The 15,243-nt window shown below is 47.8% G+C and overlaps 1 protein-coding gene across 2 annotated transcripts in view; it reads left to right on the top strand.

The window, feature by feature from the left end:
• Snx29 (sorting nexin 29) overlaps nucleotides 1–15,243 on the top strand; it is a 442,208-nt gene that overhangs the window by 402,887 nt on the left and 24,078 nt on the right. The gene's annotated exons all lie outside the window — the stretch shown is intronic.

Consider the following 15,243-nt stretch of genomic DNA (forward strand, 5'->3'; position numbering starts at 1 on the left):
TGAGGGAGAGGAGAAAAGGGAGGGAAGTCAGGGGACACGTCCTTTGCTCTCCTAGATGTGTAGCCTTGGGCAAGTTACTTGACCTCTCTGTGCCTGTCCCTTCCAATACCAGAAACAGTCATAACACTCTAGTGTTGCTTTTTGTGATGCTCAAAGGTGGTGACATTTATGAACATTTGGTAGCACTGTGTCCGGTTCCAGCTCTTAAAAACTAAAGAGTGCTTCAGCACCCAAGCCCTGGTATTTCATACCAAGCTTGCCACACACAACCATGGCTTTCTATTCATTTTCTCATTGTGTACATCCTGTGAAGCCCTGTGTGAAATACATATAGGCCTGGAAACTGGAGCTTAGGGGCAGTGAGCGTCCTAAGGCCCAGAAGCACATAAGTGACAGAGACAGGAACGGGGTGACCCTGTTCCCAAATCTCTGCACCAACCCTGTCTTCGCCCTATACCCGCCTCTGGGGCTATGACCCTCAGATATCTGTGTGGAACTGCAGTACCCAGGGATGCCCCCTTGTCATAAGTCTCAAAGGTGATGGACAAAGCCTCTGCTTTGTTGAGAGATGTGGTGGTGAGACCCCCAACATCTAAGATGGCTAGTTTTCCAAAGAGAAATTGGGAAGTAAAAGGAGCTGTGCCCATACAAAGCCTGAGACAGGACCTCTGCTCTTTTGTCCTGTGCCCTGCAGACAGGCCTGGTGTTTTGTGTACTGAGCAGGAGTAGAGAGGAGCACCGGGTTCTCTCAGAGTCAGTAAGCGGCATGGAAAGGACTTTCCAGTACAGAGTCATTTTGCCCAGAGATCCGTCTCAGGACAGCTGACACACTGTCATGAGCTCAGCTCAGAAAGACTTCAGCATCAAATCCACTAACGTCTTTGCTATCGTTTAGAAAGAACTGGAGGTGTGGATGCCACTGCATCCCATGTCTGCTGCCTGTGGCACGGGGAGAGGTTGAACTCAGGGTCAAATATGTCTGTCTCATATTCTGGCCTCTGACACCTCCAGGAAGCCTTCTCTGATCTTATGGGTTTCTTTCACAATCTCGGTACTAGCTGCCTGATGTTCTCTCTGTCTGTTGATACCATGGACAGCAGAAGCTGGCTTTGCAAAGAGAGCATAGAGCACGAACCTGTGAAAAGTCCCGAGCTCAAACAGCAGAGATTGGTGTTTGTCAGCCATTTTGTTCATTAATTTCCTTTCTCCAGTTTCCTTTCATTTGATTGACAGGTGCAGGTGTAGATGCACAGATTGAATTTATTGAAAGAGATGGTTGATTCCCATGTGGTACCATCTTACCTGCCCACTCTCTTCTGGACACTGGAAAGCTAATGTTAGTAGGATGTTCAGCATCTTCAGCAGGTATGATGCTCACACCTGTAGTCCCAGCAGTCTTGGGGCTGAGTCTGGAGGAGCCTGACTGGAAGGCCGTCTTAGCTACATAGCAAGTTCCAGGCCAGCCTGGGTTATATAACCAAACCAGTTATGTCTGATGACAAGAAGGAGCTATGTGATACTTGGGGATAGCCTTCCCAAGTAGTCATCTGCAACTGGCTGTCTCCCCACTCCACCCCTGTCCGGCTGAGCTGGAGAGCCTTGTTTTTATGCCAAGCCCACTGCTTCTCTAATTGACGTGAATTATACCCCACTTGACTCTGCCTAGCATCTGATCTTGTCTACAAAGTTTCTGGGGCTGTTAGATTGCTTGTATATCATTATTTAATCTCCCCTCCAGCTCAATAGGCCTTCAGAATATGCTTAACCTGTGTTCCATCCGCTGGTTTTGTGTGTGTGTTTGGACAGCTGATTAAAATGGCACCAGAGGAGAGTCCTTCTCGGCCCTTATTCTCTTCTTGAGTAATTGAAAATAATTGCCACCTTCCCCTCCAGTGTTCCCACTCATATGGAGGGCTGGGTATCACAGTCTTTCGCATGCTGGGGAAAAGTATGTGTATTTCCAGTGTCTCTGATCCCTGGCGTTTTAGTTATTTTCACTGGCCCCAGTTTTCTGGGCTGCTCACTAGCTGTCTTTCTCTGTAGCCAAGACTTCTTCAGAAACCATGAGATGTAGGGGCAGAGTGTGGGCCTCGTTCAGGTCCTTCCCACTGGGGAACCCTAACTGTGTAGTCTTGGTCAAGTCACACAACTTCTGTGCCACACAGCACATGGTAGCATCTGACAGCTCAGGTTCTTGGGGGCAGTCAGTGCAGGCTTCACATACCACACTGGCATAGTGCAAATCCCTGATGCTAGTTTTCAAACTGATCCAGAGGGAAGCCACACTAATTTGGCTTCTATCGTGGTTTGACTATGACATGCACCACCACCCCCAATAGCCAGGGCTCATGTGTTTGAGCACTTGGTCCCCCAGGTGGTGCTGCTATTCTGGAAGGTTGTGGAACCTTTAGGAAGAGATGGGTCCCTGGGGGTGAACTTGATACTTGAGAGTCTGGCCTGTTTGTGGTGTGACAGCCCAGCTCCTGCTACCATGCCTTCCCCATTCTTTCCTTTAGGGCGCCAGTGTTGCTGCAGTAGGTGATCTACTCCAGGAAGAGGATAGTCACCTTGTTGAGGAATGGCTGCTCTGTTCCTGTATAGTATAGTCTGGCCTGGAGCTCACTCTGTAACCTGGGCTGGCCTGGAGCTCACTCTGTAGCCTGGGCTGGCCTGGAGCTCACTCTGTAGCCTGGGCTGGCCTGCATCTCACTCTGTAGCCTGGGCTGGCCTGCATCTCACTCTGTAGCCTAGGCTGATCTGGAATGACCCTTGTGCTCCCAGGTCCTGAGTGTGAGGCCACTCCAAGCTCTGTTGTTCTTTTTTAAACTGGGGTGCAGATTCCAATATGAAGGTCCTGTTTGGAGTATTTCCTTACAGTGAACACACCCCAACACCTCTGCAAGCAACACTAGGCCAAGACAGGCCCCAGCACCAGGAACATCTTGCTGTCACTCTCTCCACAAGGTACAGTCCTGGTCCTGATTTCTAATGACATAGAAGTTGTCTGAGGCCTGAGACCCTCACATGAAGGAATTCTGAACTTGAAACTCTTTTGCCTTTTCTCTCCATACCACAGCCCTCAGGCTCCTCTGTGCTGCTGTGTGGGTTACCTGCTGGTCCCACTTCACTTTGTATAGTACTCCATGCAGTGAAGATACCACAGTTTAAGTATCTCTTCTGTCTCTAGAAGCACTGATGACATTGGCTAATTATAAATCATGTTGTGTTTAATCTTCCACCTGTCTTTTCTACTTTCTGGGTTCTGAACTTAGAGATGGAATTGCTAGTCATATTGTGTGTTTATTTCTATATTTTAAAAGAGGATCCCCTCTATAGCCCAGGCTAGCCTGAGACTTGTGATTCTTCTGACCCATGCTGCTCAGTACTGGGATTGCAGGCAGGAGCCACCACACCAGTTAGTACAGGTTCTTGGAAGGAGAGCAAAGGAAGGAACTCATGGGGTAAAAAATCTGCCCGTCATCCCACCGCCTACATCAACAGCCATGCACATTTTGTCCTATTGTTTTCTATGCTCCTAAAAGAAATACTGCAAAATTTTCTGAGAGTCCCCAGAGTACACAGGATAAGCACATAGCGCCATCCAGATGGAATGAATGTTAATGTTTAGAAATTAAACATCATAAATACAGCTGAGTTTTCGCTGCAGCTCCCACCCCAGAGGGGAGCAGCATTGGTCCATGCCTTTGTGCTTTTGTGGTGGGATTATAAAAGTGCTTTCTTTTATGACTCTGCATAACTGATGTCATTTCTGTATGTATCCTTTCCCAGCTTGTATTCTTCAGTGGTTTTACAGGATTTCGATTTAGTCATTTAAATAGTGCCCCCCTTTGAGATGTGCCTCACTGTGTTGTAGTCCACGCTGCCCTTGAATCCTCTTCCCTGCCTCGGCCTCCTGATTTCTGGGATTATAGGTATGCATCACTATGCCTGCTTGATAACTGCAGCAGGGGCCTTCTGTGCTGCCCACCACCTCATATCTACTTGAAACTCAGTTTCCCTAGGTAGGCCAAGGCATGAGACTGCTGGCTAATGAGACATTCATGTCTTCATTCCCGTGTTGGACTCTTGCCAAGCTGATCCCCACAGTAGCTCCCCTTGTTCACCTCCAGTGGGTAGAGGTGGACCCTGCCCTCTCTGCAGCACCTGTTTCATTTCTTTTGCCAACACTGGGTCTAGGATGGTATCTTAGTCCAGTTTTGAATCCATCCTCCCCAAATACCCGATGACTGGGTGACATTAACTGTTCAAACGTCCTTTTCTTTGTAAACCTATTAGCCCATGATCATTTTTCTGCTGACAAGGCTTTTTTCCTGGAGCTGGGACTTGTGTCTTGCAGGTGTCATCCCTTGTCTCCACGGTGCTCTAGTAAGCTCTGTCTTGTCTCCTCGTGCAGGTGGCAGCTTAGACTCTCTGTGTTCACCCCCACGTCCTGCATGCTCCTTAATGTTGTCATGCCTGCTTCTCTGCCTGCCAGTCAGTCAGCCTACTTGAGGAGCCCTGCTTCTTGGAGGGAACAGTGATTCCTCAGGAGCCCGTGCATCCCTGGAGGCTTGCATATGTCTCATACAAGTAGAAGCTATATTTGTGTTCTTTGTGTATGCATGTATGTGCAAGCCCATGGACACGAGGTCAACTTGGGCATCACTGCTCGGGTATTGCCCGCCTTGGTCTTTTGAGAAAGGTCCCTCACTGACTGGTTCTCATCAATCAGGTGGACTAACTGGCCAGTGAGGGCCCAAGGATCTGCTTGTTTGTACCCCTAGGGTTATGCATACGTGCTGCCCTGTCCTGGGGTTGACTCGGGTCCTTGTACTCGTGAGGCACTGCTGTCCACAAATCCAAAACCATGGTCTTCAGTGAACATTATTTAAAGGAATACCTACCTGCATTAGTCAGATCTCTCGAGAGGAGCAGAATGTACCAAATGAATAATGGCTGCCTACCAGTGTCCAGTTCATGAGGCTAAATCTGAGCTGGGCCTTAGTACATGCAGGATCCTGAGGAAGTTGGTTCTCATGCCAGTGAAGGAGTAGATGTGGTCAGCAAGAGTGAGGGCAAGAAGACAGAGAGCAAAACCTTCCGTTTTCCACATAGCAGTGGTTCTCTGCCTGAGGGTTGTAACCATTGGAAAACACATGTTTCCAAAACTCTTAGGAACTGAGACGCTACTCAGTAGCTAAACTATAGTTATTAAGTAGCAGTGAAAATAGATTTATGGTTGGGGGTTCCTAAGACTGTCAGAAATAGGTGTTTTCTGAAGGTCCTGGCCCACAGGTTAAGTACTGCTGTCATATCGACTGCTGCCAGGTGTCTTTCTACCTCCAGATCCAGATTAGAATTGGGTCTTCCCACTTCAAATGATTTAATTAAGGAAAAAAAGTCACTCACAGGTGTGCCCAACCATTTGAGTTTTTGTTAATTCTGGCTATCGTCAAGTTTTGCAACCAAGAAGGCTGGTGTGCTGGTTATTATTCTTGGTGTCTGTAGACACGCTGCATCTTGAGTAGCTGGGGCTTTTTCTGGAGAACTGTTTCTCTCGACTGGGTCACAGGAGCATTAATTCAGCCCCCAGAACATTCTCATCATTTAGTTTCCTGGGGCTTCTGCCTTCTGAGTGAAGGTGCAGTTCTTTCTTTATAATGAGTTTTGAAGCTTTTTTGAGCCAAGTGCCTGATCCTCATAAGCTCCTGAAAATGGAACTCTTTTGAGTCACAAAGGAGCCTTTGATCTCTCTAGTGCTCTCCCCGTGAGCCAGGCAGCCTTCTTCCCAGAGCAGGAGATGAGCAGAACCCTGTTCACATCAGCAGGGCTCTCCCGGTTGTGAACTGTGCACAGAACCCTGTTCACATCAGCAGGGCTCTCCCGGTCGTGAACTGTGCACAGGTATTCCCCGCAAAGCATAGGCTGTGTCCGTGTGCACACTCAGTTAGTCTCGGCAGCCTCCTGGTGGCCACCCCCACAGGATAACACCCGTCCCCACTTTACACTTGAGCCCTCAGTGCCCATCTCGCCTCAGGCATTTGCTCCACTCCTCCCACTTCTCTGTCAAGGTTCAGCTTGAGTCCTCCCTACTTAGAGAAGTCACCCCCTTGAGCTTAGCTTTTTTCACTCCTTCTTTTTCTCTTAGTAGCTTTAGTATGTGTTCACATTTAGTGTTTTGTTTCTAAACACAAGGGTACTTGTCTCCCAGGAGAGACACAGGAACTTCAGCAGGTGGAGGACGGGGTCACTGCAGGAGGAGGACGGGTGACTGTAGATGGAGGACGGGGTGACCGCAGGAGGAGGACGGGGTGACCGTAGATGGAGGACGGGGTGACTGCAGGAGGAGGACAGGGTGACCATAGATGGAGGATGGGGTGACCGCAGGAGGAGGATGGGGTGACCGCGGGAGGAGGACGGGGTGACCGCGGGAGGAGGACGGGGTGACCGCGGGCGGAGGACGGGGTGACTGCGGGCGGAGGGCAGTCAGAGGATGGGGTGACCGCGGGTGAAGGATGGGGATGGGGTGACTACAGGTGGAGGATGGAGTGACCACAGGCAGAGGACGGGGTAACTGCAGGCAGAGGACGCAGTGACCGCAGACGAAGGATGGCGTTGGCTTGCAGAAGACCTAGCAGGGCATGCCAGAGTAGCTAGCAAGAGTCCTTGAAGGCTGAAAGGGACTTAGAATGCAGGGACAGCCTGGTGAAGTTGGGTTCCTCAGGAAAGTCAGGTCCACACTGGTGATGTTGGTCTCCATGTGAGGTCGAGAACAGTGCTGTGAACAGAACCCCTGCACAGAAGCTGTCAGCTGGTGACCCCAAGGCCACATTCTTCTGAGACCTGGTTTGTGTCTCACAGTGAGGGCAGTGACAAGGATGTTATGGAAACTCATAGTGGCAAGGGGAACAGGACTCCTCAGTAACTAAGCAGGACATCCTCTAGAACTCACGTCAACGTCTAGTGCCCTCCGTCCTCAGGCATGAGTCTGTCTGGCCGCTGTTTTCACAGACTGTGCCCTGTTGTGACAGCTTTTGACTTTTGTCACCGTGGAGGTTCAGGACAGGCTTCTTGGAAGGAACAATTTCTTTTTCCATCTAAGTTTTTTTTTTTTTTTTAAAGAAAAGAAATGACTCATGTTTTGGTAAAAGGGAGCAAAAGGAACACTATTTCATACGCTCCTTTCAGGGCCTCATACAAGGGCAGTAAACTCTCCTGTCCCAGAGAGACTGCAAGATCCATCTAAGTTTTGTTTGTTTGTTATTTAGAAACAGAATCTTACTGTGCAGCCTGAGGCAACTTAACCAGAATGTATTGACTTGGGGAAAAGTCTGACTTCATAAGCCACTGGATTGAGGAGATCAGGGCAGTCTCTTTCTTGGGTACTCCCTGACTCCTGCTTGTTGTCCTGTGTTTTCTTGCTCTGCCTGATTTTCTTGCCAAGTATGATCCTTCTTGGGCAAACATGACCTTCCTTTCTGGCTTGCTTTCTACCAGTGAAACATCTCAAGCAGAAGGCAGTTGCATGAGAGATTCATGCTGGGATCCTGTGCCATGCCAGACCCAGCCATGGTAACGAGGATCAGCTAAGTCATGTTCATGAAAAAATCCTGCCCAAACCATGGTCCTTTACCCTGTTGCCTGCCACCTATTCCTTGAGAAGCTACTGTGTCAGCCCAACCTGTGTACAGCAGGGAACTCACTGCATAAGTGCCATGCCTCCAAAGGCTGGGGAGGTATATTTGCACATGGTGCTCACACAGATGGTCTTTAGTTATTTCTGGATGACATAAAGTGGCTAAGAACAGTGTCTGAGCTATGTTGAAAGGGTGACCCAGGTGTCTGTGAGTACCGCCAGAAACACACACACACACACACACCACTTAATCAGTGCTCTATTGCTGTGAAGGGACATCATAACCAAGGCAATTGTTATAAAAGAAAGCATTTAATTGGGGCTGGTTTACAGTTTCAGAAGTTAATTTTCATCATGATGGGGAGCATGGTGGCATGCAGCAGACATAATTCTGTAGAAGGAGCTAAGAGTTCTACATCTTAACCCACAGGCAGCAGGCAGAGAGTCTGCCCTGAGCCACACACTTCCTCCAGCAAGGCCGAGTGTGCTCTGCCCTAATGACTAAGCACTCAGTATATGAGCCTGTGGGGCCATTCTTATTTGAGACACCACCACACACACCCATGCATACACAAATTTCTCACTACTGTTAACCAGAGTGGCCTTACTGAGCTTTCCTTGAAAGATAAGAGTAGACATGGAGGTGGCAAGGCTATCTGATGCCATCAGTGAAGTGTCTCTTGGGCCTGACCTTCAGCCATAGGCATCACAAGTAGCTCTGTACACTGGACAATAAACCCAGACCTCATTTGGGATGGGCAAGTTGTTCTTTTGGGAAGCTGTACCCAGAAACCTGCCCGGTGGCTTCCTGTTTGATTCCCACCTTCCCTTCCCTGCTCCTGCCACCTCCTGCAGTGGAGGAAGAGAGCCCAACTTAGAGCACTTGCTGGGGATTCTCATGGAAGGCGTCCCTGGGAGCAGCCGTGGAATGGGATTCTTGGCTTTCTCACTAGGCCATTTGACATCCTTTGGTGTCATAGCAACCCCCATCAACTTGGCTTTGGGCTACTGATGAACTCAGACATTTTAATTCCAGAGACAAGCCCAACAGCTGCCCATTTCCAGTGGATGGTGCTGATCTCCAGAGACCCTATAGATATAAGAGACCCTACAGATGTAAGAGACCTTCTAGATGTGGGTGTTGATGAAAGACCCTATAGATGTTCCCAAGCTGGGCAGCAGGGGCCATGGCCTTCCCACACTCTCTTGTACCACCTCAAAATCCTGTTGAGGTCTGTGCACCATGATGGGCTGTGTCCTGCGTTACCCTCCCAGGCTGAACCAGGCTGCTTTCCAGAGGCAGGAAGGACTCCAGCCATACTTTCCATGTGCTGTTCACTGTGGTCATTTAGTTGAGGGACCTGAAATTGGTGAAGACAGCACTGATCTGTGGGGTATAGAGACAGGAGACTCTAAACAAGCCTATAATTAAGGTACATCTCCATGGTGCCTGATGCTCTGCAGGGACCAGGTAGGGCTGTAGCTGGTCTGAACTGGTCAGGAGTCAGGGTGAAGACTGCTAAACTGAGGGGCAGTAGGCCTGTTATCATTGCATGGGATGCATCAGCACAAGACCTATGCTGGCCACACTCGTTCCACACCAAACACTCAGTTCCCAGTCCTTTCCTGCCGCTAAGCTGGAAAGATGCCTGTCCCCCGTGGAGACTCGGAATGCTATGTCCAGCTCAGGACATCTGTGACCCAAGTAGGCAGATGCCCAACACATGTGTGCAAGCTTTTCCACCAAGGCTAGAGCTGAACAAGGTCAGATTGGGCTACACATAGTGTCTTCTCCCTTGGGACTGTGAAGGTTGGGACTCTGGGGTTAGGGTGTATAGTTCAAATGTTGACACCAGTATGTAAATTAATCATCTTTCCATACCTCAGTGTCTTCAAGCAGAAATATAATGGCATCTCATTCTTGAGGTCATTGGGAGGTCTTGTAAATATTGCTCCCACAGGAAGTATTTAGAAACCTCTGGCACTGGTGTCTGCCAGGTCAGGGTAGAATATGAGATGTCCTGCGTCTCCTGGTCCAAGTGCCTGTTAATGCCACCCACTGTCCACTACTCTCATTAGCTCTCCCTAATGGGCAGGGCACTGTGCATGGCCCCATTTTACAGATGGGAAAATTGATGCCCAGAGGGGCCAGTTCAAGGCTCAACCTTGTTATTTAGCCCAGTTTTTGCCATTGAGTTTGAAACAGAACTACACTCTGTTTGTTAGTCATTTTTGTCATTATGGCTGTGATGGTTTGAAATAAAATGGCCCCCAAAGGGAGTAGCACTATTAGGAGGTGTGACCTTGTTGGAGGAAATGTGCACTGTGGAGGTGGACTTTGAGGTCTCATATGTGCTCAAGATACCACCCAATGTTGCAGATCACTTCCTGTTGCCTGCAAGATATAGGGCTCTCAGCTTCTTCTCCAGCACCATGTCTGCCTGCACATTGCCATGTTACACCATGATCATAATGGACTGAACCTCTGTACTGTAAATGAGCCCTAATTAAATGTTTTTCACTATAAGAGTTGTTGTGGTCATGGTGTCTCTTCACAGCAATAGAAGTTGGTACGGGACTGGGGTGTTGCTGTGATAGGCCTGATCATGATTCTGTTTGGAGGTATCTGGACTTTGGGACTTTGGGTTAGGAAGACAGTGGAATGCTTTAATCACTGCTTAATGGGCCATCCTAGTAGGGCCTGGAAGACAGTGGAGGTGAGGGTGATTTGATGAACTGGGGGACTGGCTCAAGAGGTTTCAGAGGAGAATTGTAGTTTGTTACCTAGAGATTGTACTTGTGTTATTTTGGTTAGGAATGTAGCTAGCTGCCTTTTGCCCTTGTTCAAAGTGTCTTTCTGAGGCTAAAGTGAAGAGTTTGGACCAATTCCACTGGTAGAGGGAATCTCAAAACAGTCTAGTGTAGATTTTGTTGTGTAATTACTAGTGTTAACTCTAATCAGGATACATGATGAAAAGGAGTAAGCTGAGTGAATAAAATATTTTTTCACAAAATATAAATTTTGAAGAGAAAAGAGGCACCAGGAAGTGATTCTTTCAAATTACAGCTAAATCCCGTGTTCAAGGAGATAGATGGATTAAGAAATGGAATAAAGAGAGTGGTGAACTCAGGACAAGATCCCACCCAGCTAAGTTTCTAACTTGTGAAAAGGAACTAAAGAAAAACTTAGTACCAGGTATAATAGTGCATGCCTTTAATCCCAGCATTCAGAGGGAGAGGCAGGAGGATCTCTGAGTTTGAGGCCAGCCTGGTCTACAGAGTGAGTTCTAGGACAACCAAGCTTAAGCAATGAAGAAAATTATCAAAACCAGAAAGCTAGTGAAGATGTAATTGAAGAAGGCAGTCATATTTCATATGTAGTTCTGGAGTCAAGGATAGAAGAAAGGGGCCATGGAATTTGCCTCCATGTCTGAGGAAAGCAGCTGAGGCCAGGCATGTGTCAGGGCTGTCCTTAAATGGAGGCCTTGAGAGGCCATTGCACAAAGCTGTGAAGTTGAAGCCCGATTGCCTTGGAAACCCCAAGATGTTGGGAGATGCTCGAGCCATAGGATTCCTGCCAAGAATAGCTGCTAACAGAGTGGAACTAGACCAAGAGGAAGAAGTGTGCTGCAGTCGACAAAGCTGAAAGGAGCTGGGGGTCTGAAGAGCCCTTTGACATCAGACATGGAGATGCCGAGTTTGGAGTTTTCCCAGCATGTTTTCGGTCTTGCTTTGGTTCAGTGTTTCCTCACCATGCTCCCTTCCCTACATTTTGGAATGGTAATGTATATTCCGTGTCATTATACGTTGGAAGTATATAATCTGATTTATTTTGATTTTATAGGGGATTACAGTTAAGGGATTGCATGAATTTCAAAAGAGAGTTTTTAACTTTGTACTTTTAAACATTGAGACTGTCTTAAACTATGGGGACATTTGAAGTTGGATTGAATGCATTTTTGCATTATGATATAGCTACAAGCCTTTGGAGGTCAGGGAGTGGAAAGTGGTGGTTTGAAAGAAAATGGCCTCTAAAGGGAGTGGCAGTATTAGGAGGTGTGGCATTGTTGGAGCAGGTGTGGTCTTGTTAGAGGAAGTCTGTCACTGTGGAGGCGTTTTGAGGTCTCGCCTATTCTCAAAATACCACCCAGTGTTCCAGACCACTTCCTGTAGGACTGTCAGTTCCTTCTCCAGCACCATGTCTGCTTGTACACCACCATGTCCCACCATGATGATAATGGACTAAACCTCTGAACTGTAAGTGAGCCACAGCAATGAAAAGTTTTCCTTTATAAGAGTTGCTGTGGTCATGGTGTCTCTTCACAGCAATAGAAACAATAACCAAATACCTGATGGAACCAATAACTGAAAAGGGAAAAGTTTCTCTGGGTTTAGTGGGCCCATGCATTCTTGTTCCATGTGTTTGGGTAGAACTTTGTGGTGGCAAGAGCATGTAAAGGAGGCTGCTGACCATTGGAGCAGACCACGAACTAGAAGACAAGACGGGAAAATAGGCAGGGGTAACATAGTTGTAAGGACTTGACCCCTGTCATCTGCTTCCTCCAGCCGTATCCCACCTCCTAAAATATCTACAATTTCCCCAAACAGCACCCCAAGTTGGTAGCCAAATGTCTAGATTCATGAGCCTGTGGGGGACGTCTCCATTCAAATCAAAGTCGTTACTCTCTGCATAAAGTCATTCACCCAAGGACTTGGATGGATGATGAAACCTAACAGCAGCTTCTGGGACTCAGTCAGCACTGGAAGCCACAGGATGTTGTCAGTACCCTTAAGTTTGTAATGAGTTTGCGGTTGCTGTAGCCAACAGACACTAGGACAGATGAGTCAGCACAGAGGCCTTTGTGAGTGTGCACTCTAGCTCCAGGGCGGGTGTGCACCCTAACTCCAGGGGGTGTGCTCAATAGCAGGAGCGTTTCCTTTTGCTCCCGTGTATCTCTGTACCATGGCTTGAAATTTGTTCCTCTGAGGAGGGGTGATAGACTTAACCAGGGCCATGTAGGATCCTGCCAGAGTCCTTTCCAGACCTCGTGGTCACTGTTCTTGCCTCTCTGGGGACCACCACCCACCACTGCCATGTGGAGCTGCCTCTAACTGCTTGTCTTCCCCCTTTTCTTCCTCCTAAATTCCTTTTTGTGAAGCAGGTGCTAGATAAATAGTGGGGTGGGAGGGCCAGGTAGGAAATAACCTGGCTGTGTTTATTTTTAGACTGAGTTACAGAACAGTGCCCAGGCACCCCCAGGTGGGAGAGAGACTTTGACTTCATTGTGGAACACTGGGAGACTTCTGAGCCTGGGGTAGGTTCCTTGGAGGGCGATGCAGGTAAGGGGGTGTCCTGTGACCTGCCTCAGAGAATGTAAACTGCAGTGAGGAGCTGAGCAGACAGCCCCCAGATTGGCAAAGCATAATCTCAGAATGTTTGTGTAGCAGGTGGAGACCAGGCTGTAGGCACGGCTGGCTCCAGAGCTCCTGCAAACCCTCATCTCTGATCTCTCCTCCTTTCTGTCTGCTCGCCTCATTCCCAAAAGGAAAAGGAGTAAACTCTACCATGGTCTGCCATGCTCATGGGCCATATCCTGGTGGGTTTTTTCTTTTGTTGTGTGGGGGTTGAAGGGGTGCACACACATGGGAGCTAGGGGTCAACCTTCCTCAGGAGCATCCATACAGGATCTGTCATTGATCTGGAACTCTTCAAGTAGGCCAGGCTGACTTGGCCAGTGAGCCCCAGGAATCCCTCTGCAGCTCCAACTCAGACCCTCATGCTTTCACAGCAAGCATTTGACTGACAGCCACCTCCCAGCCCACCCGTTAAATGGCTATGGCTATAGCTCACACGTACACCAGGGTTCTCAATGTGTTTCCACTGTGCAGTCATCACTGTGGCCCTTTTTAGAAAATTCTCATCATCCCAGAAGGAAATGCATTTTTTAGAGTCATACCTCATCTCCCCCCACCCCAGAAACCACTGCCACCCTTTCTTGCCAGTACTGGCATGCCACTCTGAAAGTTTCTTATAAGTTATGTGCTGTGGCATTCGTGACGCACAGGACTGTTTTCAAGATTCATCTGTGTTGTAGTAGGCGGCAGCATTTTATTTTTATTGTTAAGTACTATTCCATTGTATGGATGGATATACCACATTTTGTTTGGCCATACATCAGTTGATGGATACACGAGTTACTTCTCCCATTTCATTCCCTTAATTCCTTTCCATCTAGGAGTAGAATTGCTGGGTCACATGGTGTCTTGGTCTATTCAGGCCACTCTATCAAAGTACCGTAGACTGATGACTTATAGCCAAAAGAAACTACCTTCTCTCACTTCCAGAGGTGAGACATTTGAGATCAAGTCAGCAGTAGTGTCAGTCTCTGGTAAGGTCTATTTCTTGTTCATAATGGCTTCTCCTAGCTGCAGCAGTGGGCCAGCTAGCTTCCCCGGTTTCTTTGACAAGAATACTGATCCCATTAACCATTCAGAAGGGCTCCACCTGTACAGTTGAGTCATCTTCCAAGTGCTTCACCTAACACTGCCTCCAGGGTCAGGCCTTTGCGTTTCCATTTAATTCAGGATTTTTCCCATCTCCTGTCCATCTGCCTCCGTGTTTTAGGATTACAGGCATGCATGCTCAGTGCTTGTTGAGGGTGAGGTTTTAACATGCTAATTGGGCTGTTGCATGTGTTAACAGAGTGCTTAGCATTTTGAAGAGCAGTCTGTTTTCCAAGCTGGCTGCTTCATTCTCTAAGCCTGTAATGTACGAGTTTATTTGTTGACGTGTGTGTATAATTTCTCCATACTCTCACCAGCACTTAATATTGCTGATTGCTCACACTGGAGAACCTGGAGCCCTGCCTCCTTGTGTTATCTGTGCCTCCGAAGACACTGACACTCAGCATCATCTCTTGTGCTTCTTGACTGTTTGCATGGCTTTGAAGAAATGTCTGTTGACTCATTTGCCCTTTTACAGTGTTTGGCTGTGGTAGCGGTTTGCGTACCTCAGACACAGAGCTGGCGTGTGCATCATTTACAGATATCCCCTCCTCCCCATCCTGTGTTACCTTTCGCTCTCTTGATGATGTCCTTTGTAGAAGACAGTTGTGCTATTGATGAATTCCTCTTTAATGTCATGTATGAGGAAGCTTTGCCAAACAGGGTTAAAAAAAACCTACTCCTGAAGTTTTTATTTTTAAACAGTTTCTAAGTTTCAGCTCTGTGAGTCAGGTTTGCTATTCATTTGAGGCAGCCTCTGTCCATGGAATGGCAGAGAAATGTGCGAGTCACTGTGGGTGTTAGGGCTGCGCAAGCGCCTTTGCTGTAAGATACTCTCCTCCTAGTGAGTTCTTGAAACTTTATGGAAAGAAAAATCAGCTGACCATAAATGTGAGACTCTATTTCTGGGCTTTGAGTTCTTTTTTATGGATCTAAATATTTATTCCTCTGCTGTTTCCCTGCTATCGTGAACACTGTGGCTGTGTAGTAAGTTCTGGAATTGGGAAATATGAGTCCTCTCACTCAATCATTTCTCAAGATTAGTTTGGCCTCTCTCTCTCTCTCTCTCTCTCTCTCTCTCTCTCTCTCTCTCTCTCTCATAT

Source organism: Microtus ochrogaster, chromosome 7, assembly GCF_000317375.1.
Source record: "Microtus ochrogaster isolate Prairie Vole_2 chromosome 7, MicOch1.0, whole genome shotgun sequence".
Lineage (NCBI taxonomy): Eukaryota > Metazoa > Chordata > Mammalia > Rodentia > Cricetidae > Microtus > Microtus ochrogaster.